The sequence below is a fragment of the Coenobita brevimanus genome, chromosome 100 (genome assembly GCF_032717465.1).
Source record: "Coenobita brevimanus isolate Jiangsu-jjx chromosome 100, ASM3271746v2, whole genome shotgun sequence".
NCBI classification, from domain to species: Eukaryota; Metazoa; Arthropoda; class Malacostraca; order Decapoda; family Coenobitidae; genus Coenobita; species Coenobita brevimanus.
In genome coordinates this window covers 64,632,178-64,639,274 of record NC_137053.1, presented here as the reverse complement: position 1 = coordinate 64,639,274, position 7,097 = coordinate 64,632,178, and the positions used below count along the sequence as shown (strand labels likewise).

General features: G+C 43.5%; 1 long non-coding RNA gene across 1 annotated transcript; it reads right to left on the bottom strand.

Annotated features, from left to right (window-relative positions):
- Nucleotides 1–491: 491 nt before the first annotated feature.
- LOC145414520 (uncharacterized) lies at nt 492–5,899 on the bottom strand. The gene is made up of 3 exons (XR_013899909.1): nt 5,830–5,899; nt 5,514–5,710; nt 492–2,521 (listed from the first exon to the last, which is right to left on the bottom strand). It is a non-coding gene; the product is annotated as an uncharacterized LOC145414520 (long non-coding RNA).
- Between the last annotated feature and the right edge of the window lie 1,198 nt (nt 5,900–7,097).

Here is a 7,097-nt window from a genome sequence, read left to right as displayed (position 1 = left end):
GAGAAGTCAAAAGCCCTGGAGCCTTTGCCCACAGTCGGAGATGTAAAAAAAATAAATAAAAAATAAAAATCTCTTTCAAAATTCATACCATACTTCATTCATTTTAGCCAGGCAGAGATTTTCCTCTCTTTCCAGATTAGATGATGGATGGATGATGGACCTCTTAGTGTTCAATAGCAGAATACAATACCATGGCTGTACCTCCTTTCCACAGCACTTGCTCATGACTATGGGAGAAATGGCAACTTTCACCTAAAGTGATCTGAGAATACGTGCTGAAGAGACACCACTGCCAGACCATACAAATGTCCCAAAACTCCCTCCCTATCCTCTGAAAAGGACATGGTGGTGGAATGCAGACAAAGGGCAACTTCAGCCTGCAGTCCATCGAGTTCACATTCAGACGAGTCCGTGGTCACAACAACATCCAGGGCACTGAAGGGGTTCTTCTCATGCAGTCAGGGAGCTCACAAACACCTTTTTCTTACCAGTTTATTTCTAATTCTGCTCCATTGCTATATTCTTGTGTGTTATTCACCAGCTTTACTAACAATAAAAGGATGTAAGAAGCAAACAGAGAATATTAATGGGTAGTTTAGACAATATCGTTAAGGAAGAGGTGCTGAGGAGCCTTTTTGCCTGACAAGAATATAGGCCAAGTGAGGGGTGTCTGCATCATAAGAAAACCAACTTATATATAGTACATTATAATACCTTTTGCAAAATAAACATCATCATGGTAACCCCATTTCCTCAATGAAATGGGATGGTTAACAATAACTACATATAGAAAAGAAAAAAAGAAATCCTCTGTTACTGCTTTCACTTCAATGCTTTACTTTCTGATGCTTTAATTATCTGATTTTACTTCAAAATTCTGCAATGTTACTTTCACTTAAGTCAGTGGTAATATTTTTTCCCTTCAAATGACCAAGGTTCACTCTGTCTCAAGTCGTGGTTGGATGAAATTAGACAAGCCTTGGATATGTAGTTGACATGAGTCTCCTTGGTTACTGGTCAAATTTATCCTCCAACCTGACTGCACCTAGTCATCCACTGTGGTAGAGAGAGTTAGGGATCTTTACCAAAAGAAAATAAACAGACTATACAATCATTAATTTGTATTCTTTCAACAATTGGGACAAGTTTGATTTAACTTTGATATAACAGCCAAGATCACTTTATAAACTTCACTTTCACCTTTCAGTTTAGTTGATGGCCAAATGTAGTCAGACTGGAGGGCTGATATGACCAACAGCCAAGAAGACTCAGTCCAACCTAACTCAGTCTGATCTCATTACTAAGGTTCTTTGTATTCCATGTAACCATGACATAGCTGATGAGTTGCAAGAGTGACCTAGTTCCATCATATGAAAACAAACAACTACTGTATCTATCTATCCACAGCCAGGAACCTTAATCCCAAAAGGAATGGCCACAAACGAATTGCCTCCTTGTCACCCTGTCCCCTGTCATTTTGCTGCCCTCCTCCCAAATTACACCCCCCTTACTTACTTACTTATACCCAGCTTACACTACTGTATACCTCTTTTGATATTAGATGACTGATAAACCTCCATTCACCTCCTGAGGATTAGACATATGGAAGGCTGTCTCTCTGGTACCGATGCTCTAACCTCTCTGCCAACCACCACTACAGTGATTTCTGACTTAACATGTATTCACCTAACCTTTGTTTTTTGTTTTTTCCATAAACCTGTTCATTAACAAAGAACAGTTTTCACTTTAAATGCTACTGTTCACTTTTATGCAGACAAGATGAGAAGTAAAGGCTGACAAATGAAATAACCTACACTGGCACTGATCTCACAATATAATCATTTCTTTAACTAGTTTGTGAAATTTAATGTTCAAAACACTGATTATTCTACAACCCAGTCACAGTAAATACCGTAAACCAGAGTCATAATTTTTTGGAGCCTTGAATGAGGAATTACTGTGCTTTGGCAGACCGAAAAAGACCTGAGACGAGGTTATGAGGATGTGACCTCAGGGATAAGGTACTTAAAAAGCAGGCTGCAAGAGATCGAGCAGCGTGGAGAGCCACCATTAGGTGACCATGGCAGACACATTTAGAAGTCTTTACAAACAATACAATGCACCGAGGCACTTTCACAAGAAAAGTAAAATGTCTGGTGTTGGCAAGAATATAATCAGAATTTACATCATTGTATCAATGGTGTTACGGTACTCTATCTACTTTCCACTACATTCCAATCCCATTACAAAAGTCATCTACATTTCATTCACCTTGACTGGGTCGAGTTTTTCATCCATTTGCAGCCAAAATCCAGTAGCTCAGTGGCAGAACAAGACAATAACGAAGCCCTAAATCCTCTCCATGGCACTTCTTTCGTACTGGCTAATCTCTTGGTACAGCTCAGCATTCACAAGGGAAGGATGGTAATTTTATGCCACCGAAGGAAGCATAAGTGGAGTAAGTTTCACCTGATGGATCTTGTCTTGGTTGTACACTTAACTGCAGAAATGTCACCTACATCTGGAGAGAAAAACAAGAGAAGGGGGGGATTAGCATGAATATTCATTATCATCATCACACTCAATTGCAATAATGTTACCTAAACCTGAAAAAAGGGGGATTAGCTCAAACCATCATCATCATCATCATCATCATCCCTGAACTGCAAAAGTGCTACCCAAACTGGGGAAAAAAAAATGTGATTAGCAGGAACATTCACTGTCCAACATGCTCAAAACCTATCATGTCAAGCCGACAGACAAAGGGTTCAGTTCAGTGCAATTCCTGGAAAAATTGGACCCATTACACCTGCACAACACTTGCATCCAGAAAACATTACACAAACACCTGGACCTGCTCCTTATGCTCCTTCCCCCCACCCACCAACCCCCCTACCAATCCTACTTCTACTTCCTTCACACCTCCACAGCCAAACCCACTGATCCTTCCCACACCATCCAGTTCCCCAACTCCTCCCATTCCAACCCATCCTAATCCACCTCAACCCTTACCTCCATCACAACCTCCTCCTACCCCTTCCCATCCAGCCACACCACCTCCCCCCCGTGCTGCAGCAGCCAACACACATCACACACACAACATAAACGTCCTTCAGTTAAACATAGATGGCATAAACACCAAAAAACAAGAACTCACACAATTCATCAAACAACAGAACATACACATTGCCATCTTACGAGAAATAAAACTACACAGAGCACAGAAAACACCGACATTTCATTACTTCACCACCATTCGACATGACCGGGCCGATGGCGGTGGCGGTGGACTCATCACCCTGGTACACAAATCCATCAACTTTGCAGATACCAGTGCACACACAAAGTCACTTCTCCCCCCACATGACACCACAACAGAAATACAATCAGTTAAAATACGCACCGGTAACAAATCACACATGACAATCGCTAACACATACATTCCCCTCCAATCGTCCCCCACAGTACCACACAATTACTCTTCACAGATACACCACATCACTAACATACCCAACATCATCAATGCCAAGTAGTCAGCCTGGCAAGTCAACAACCCTGACACAGACAGAGGGTTGGTACTACAATCCCAGACAGATCGTCTTTTCATACTGAACAATCCAGACCAACATACCCATATCCCACACCAAGCCCTCTTCCTCCCATCATCTCCAGACATAACCTTCTGCTCCCCAAACCTCACCCCCACTACATCATGGAGAGTGGTCAAAACCCTAGGTTCTGATCACCTCCCAATCATCATCACTATCAAAACCAGAATCACCCCAGCTGGCCACAAACACACATACACTAATTATAAGAAAGCCAACTGGGAGGCCTTTGTAACTGAAACAGAACAACATTTCAACACACTAAACAGTACACCCATCACAAACCTCAACACCACTGTGCACACTTTCAATACAATTATACAAAACGCAGACAAAAGACACATTCCTAGAGGCAATAGAAAGAGACACAACCCCAACTTCACACCAGAAATTCAAGGCCTCATCGGACAATGGGACACACTGCGACACTCCCTAACACCCCATACACAAGACACCATACAACAAATACAAGAACTCAACACTCAAATAAACAATAAAATATCAGAACAGCAAACACTAAAATGGAAAAATTACCTCCAAACACTTGACCACAAAACAAACATCAGCAAACTCTACAAAACACTAAACAGCATCACACTTTCCAAAAGCAACACAACACAATCACATGCTGCCATCACAACAAGAGACACCATAACCACAAACAAACACTCTCATCAATCACTTTTCACAAGTCAGCCATCTAAACCCCCATCCCGAAGATCGTCGTATCATCCGATGTAAGAGACAGTTCCCCACAGACCCAGACTACGCACCTTTCACTTACAACCAGACGAAGCACGTCATTAACAACTTCAAGCACTCATCTGCTGTGGACCAGAGAACATAAGCAACATTCACCTTAAACACCTTAGACCACAAGGCATACATTCCTGTCGTCCTGTTCTTCCAAGACGCCAAACTGATTCTTAATGGGTATTCCCACCAAAGGACGAATCAACCTCGATCCTGCGGAAAAGGAACTACAGTGGGCATGGGCACGCGAGGGGCCCAAAAGCTGTCTTGGGGGGGCAGTTTCCAAAGGAGCCGGCGGATGTAACTTTTCGCCGGGAACAGGATGATCTCGTCTGTAGGTGGCTGGAAGGGCACACAGGATCTTGTTGATGTCCACCATGGGTGTTGAAGAGGTCCTGCCTTCACGGTCGATATTCAAGGCCATGCGACAGACTGGACACACAAGTAAACTGGCCTATGGGCACCACCACACAAGTAGCAGTGTGGGTCTAAAGCACAAGTGGTGACATCATTCGATCAAAATTTGTGGTTACCACTACACATAAAACAACGATAGCCAGATTTACATGTGGCGGAACCATGACCAAAAGCATGACACTGAAAGCAAAGACAGACGGGAAAAGTATATGGACTTACTCGGAAAGACACCCCACCATAAACCACAGGCAATGGTAAGGGACCAGCAAACCGAAACCGAAGTGTTGTGGAAGCCTTTGGCTCACCTGGTGCAGGAAACCCGGCCGGGAGCCGAACCACCTCCACCAGACGATACGACTCCAGGGGTTGATCGTGGTTGTGCTGCAGGATGTTGATGTCCGGGGCAAGATCAGCTACTGAACATTCAAGGGCAATAGGGCCCGTAGTGCCAAAGGTGTAAGTACCTGTACCCACCTCCCATTCCCGTAGCCTTCGACACTTCACCTTCCAGGGGCCAAGTTCACCTAGCTGTTCCATGGCGGGGTTTATTTTACACAAGTCTGTCTCCCGGATCTGCATCTCCAAGGTCATACCATTTCCCTTGATGAAAGCTTTATCGGCACGGCACCACTTAGCAAAGGGTGCTGCGACCAAACACTCAGTGATCCTGAGGGGGGGGCAGTAAACACCCTAGACCCAGAAGCCTCCTGGATATGGAAAACTGCAAATACATACCCTCGGGGCTCACTTGATGAAGTAGGAGGGTGGTAGGCAGAGCCCCTAGTAGATTTTACTTGCGTAGATTCATCACCAATCCCGGAAGGAGAAGAGTCACGGGTCCTCTTGACACCGAAGGAGGAGGAGGAGTCCATATGTTGTAGTTGTGACACTCCTCCCGGATCCACAGGCGGCTCAGACATCACTCTGGCGTCCTGTGGAAAACTGTAGATGAACTAGGTTTAGCACAGAAAGCTATGTCAGCAAAGCAGAACACCACAACAAAAGTCTTCACGCTATGGCGGTCCTGACGGGAGTCCTTTCAACCACTTACTTGTTTTCATTTCCTCCCTATTACAGAGGGTTTGTTTACATCGAGGGAGGTAGGAGCCCCTCGGGCGATTCCGCACTGGTCAAATTCGCCAGATTAAGTTTCTGTCGATCTTCCAGCCATACTTTCACTATACATTGGCAATAATGAGATATAATTATTAACTGAAATTTATCTATTCTAACGTGATACACATTTGCTGGTCGAGAAAGTTACGACTTCCACTCGTGCCGAAAAACTCTCGTATGGTAAACAAAAATTCAGACAGCGGTAGTATATCTTCTAAATCACTATTTTTATACACTCTTATACCCAAAATCCACTAAATATATTTGATTTTCACTTAACGCATTATGTGCTAATATACCGGTAATCTCTTGGATTGTTCATCAACAGTTATACACCCACCAATACAAATTTTTGACAATATAAATGTTGTTGACAAGTTGCCGCCAAACCAAAGCTGTGTTGCCATCTATGTATCTATCTATAGCCCGACTCCCTAATCCCGCAAAGGGTGGCCGCAGACAAAACGCCTCCAAGTCGCTCTGTCACCCACCATTTGACTGCCTTTCCCCCAACTCACTCCCCCCTCCCTCATATGCCTCTCAACTCCATCCCTCCACCTCATCTTCGGTCTCCCTCTCCCTCCCTCCACTTCACCTACATACACCCTCTTCATTCTCTGTGTTGCGCGACTCTTAAAATTCAACTTTGTTGTCAATTTTGAGCTGTATGAGTGGCATGGGAGGGAAATACTTCATGTGTTCATAATAATATCTTGAGGTAAAACTGAGATTTGTGGGTTAATATTTAAAACCAAAATAATGGAAAATTTGACAAAAAGAAATGAGTGACAATCTCTTCAATCTGCGACTGTATTTGTATATTATTCTATGTCCAATGGGGGATGGGTGGCACAGTGGTACGGGGCCGGATCCAACGTTTTATAAAAAGGGGGGTTTGATTATCATTTTCAGATCCAGGGGTAATGTGGGTATACAGTCCCCTGCCCAACCGGAAGTATTCAGCGTGTGTGTGTGTGTGTGTGTGTGTGTGTGTGTGTGTGTGGTGACGCACCGTACCAATACAGCTCGCTAACAAATCATCCTTTTGATTAGATGATAGCGTACTGGACTTTCATTAGAACTGTGTATGTTTGTATATTTCAGAAGGATGCTATATGACCAAACCAACCTCGGAAATAGATTGTGAATGAATAATTAAACTACGACGCTGACAAACAATCCTCATGATCTCAACATCCACAA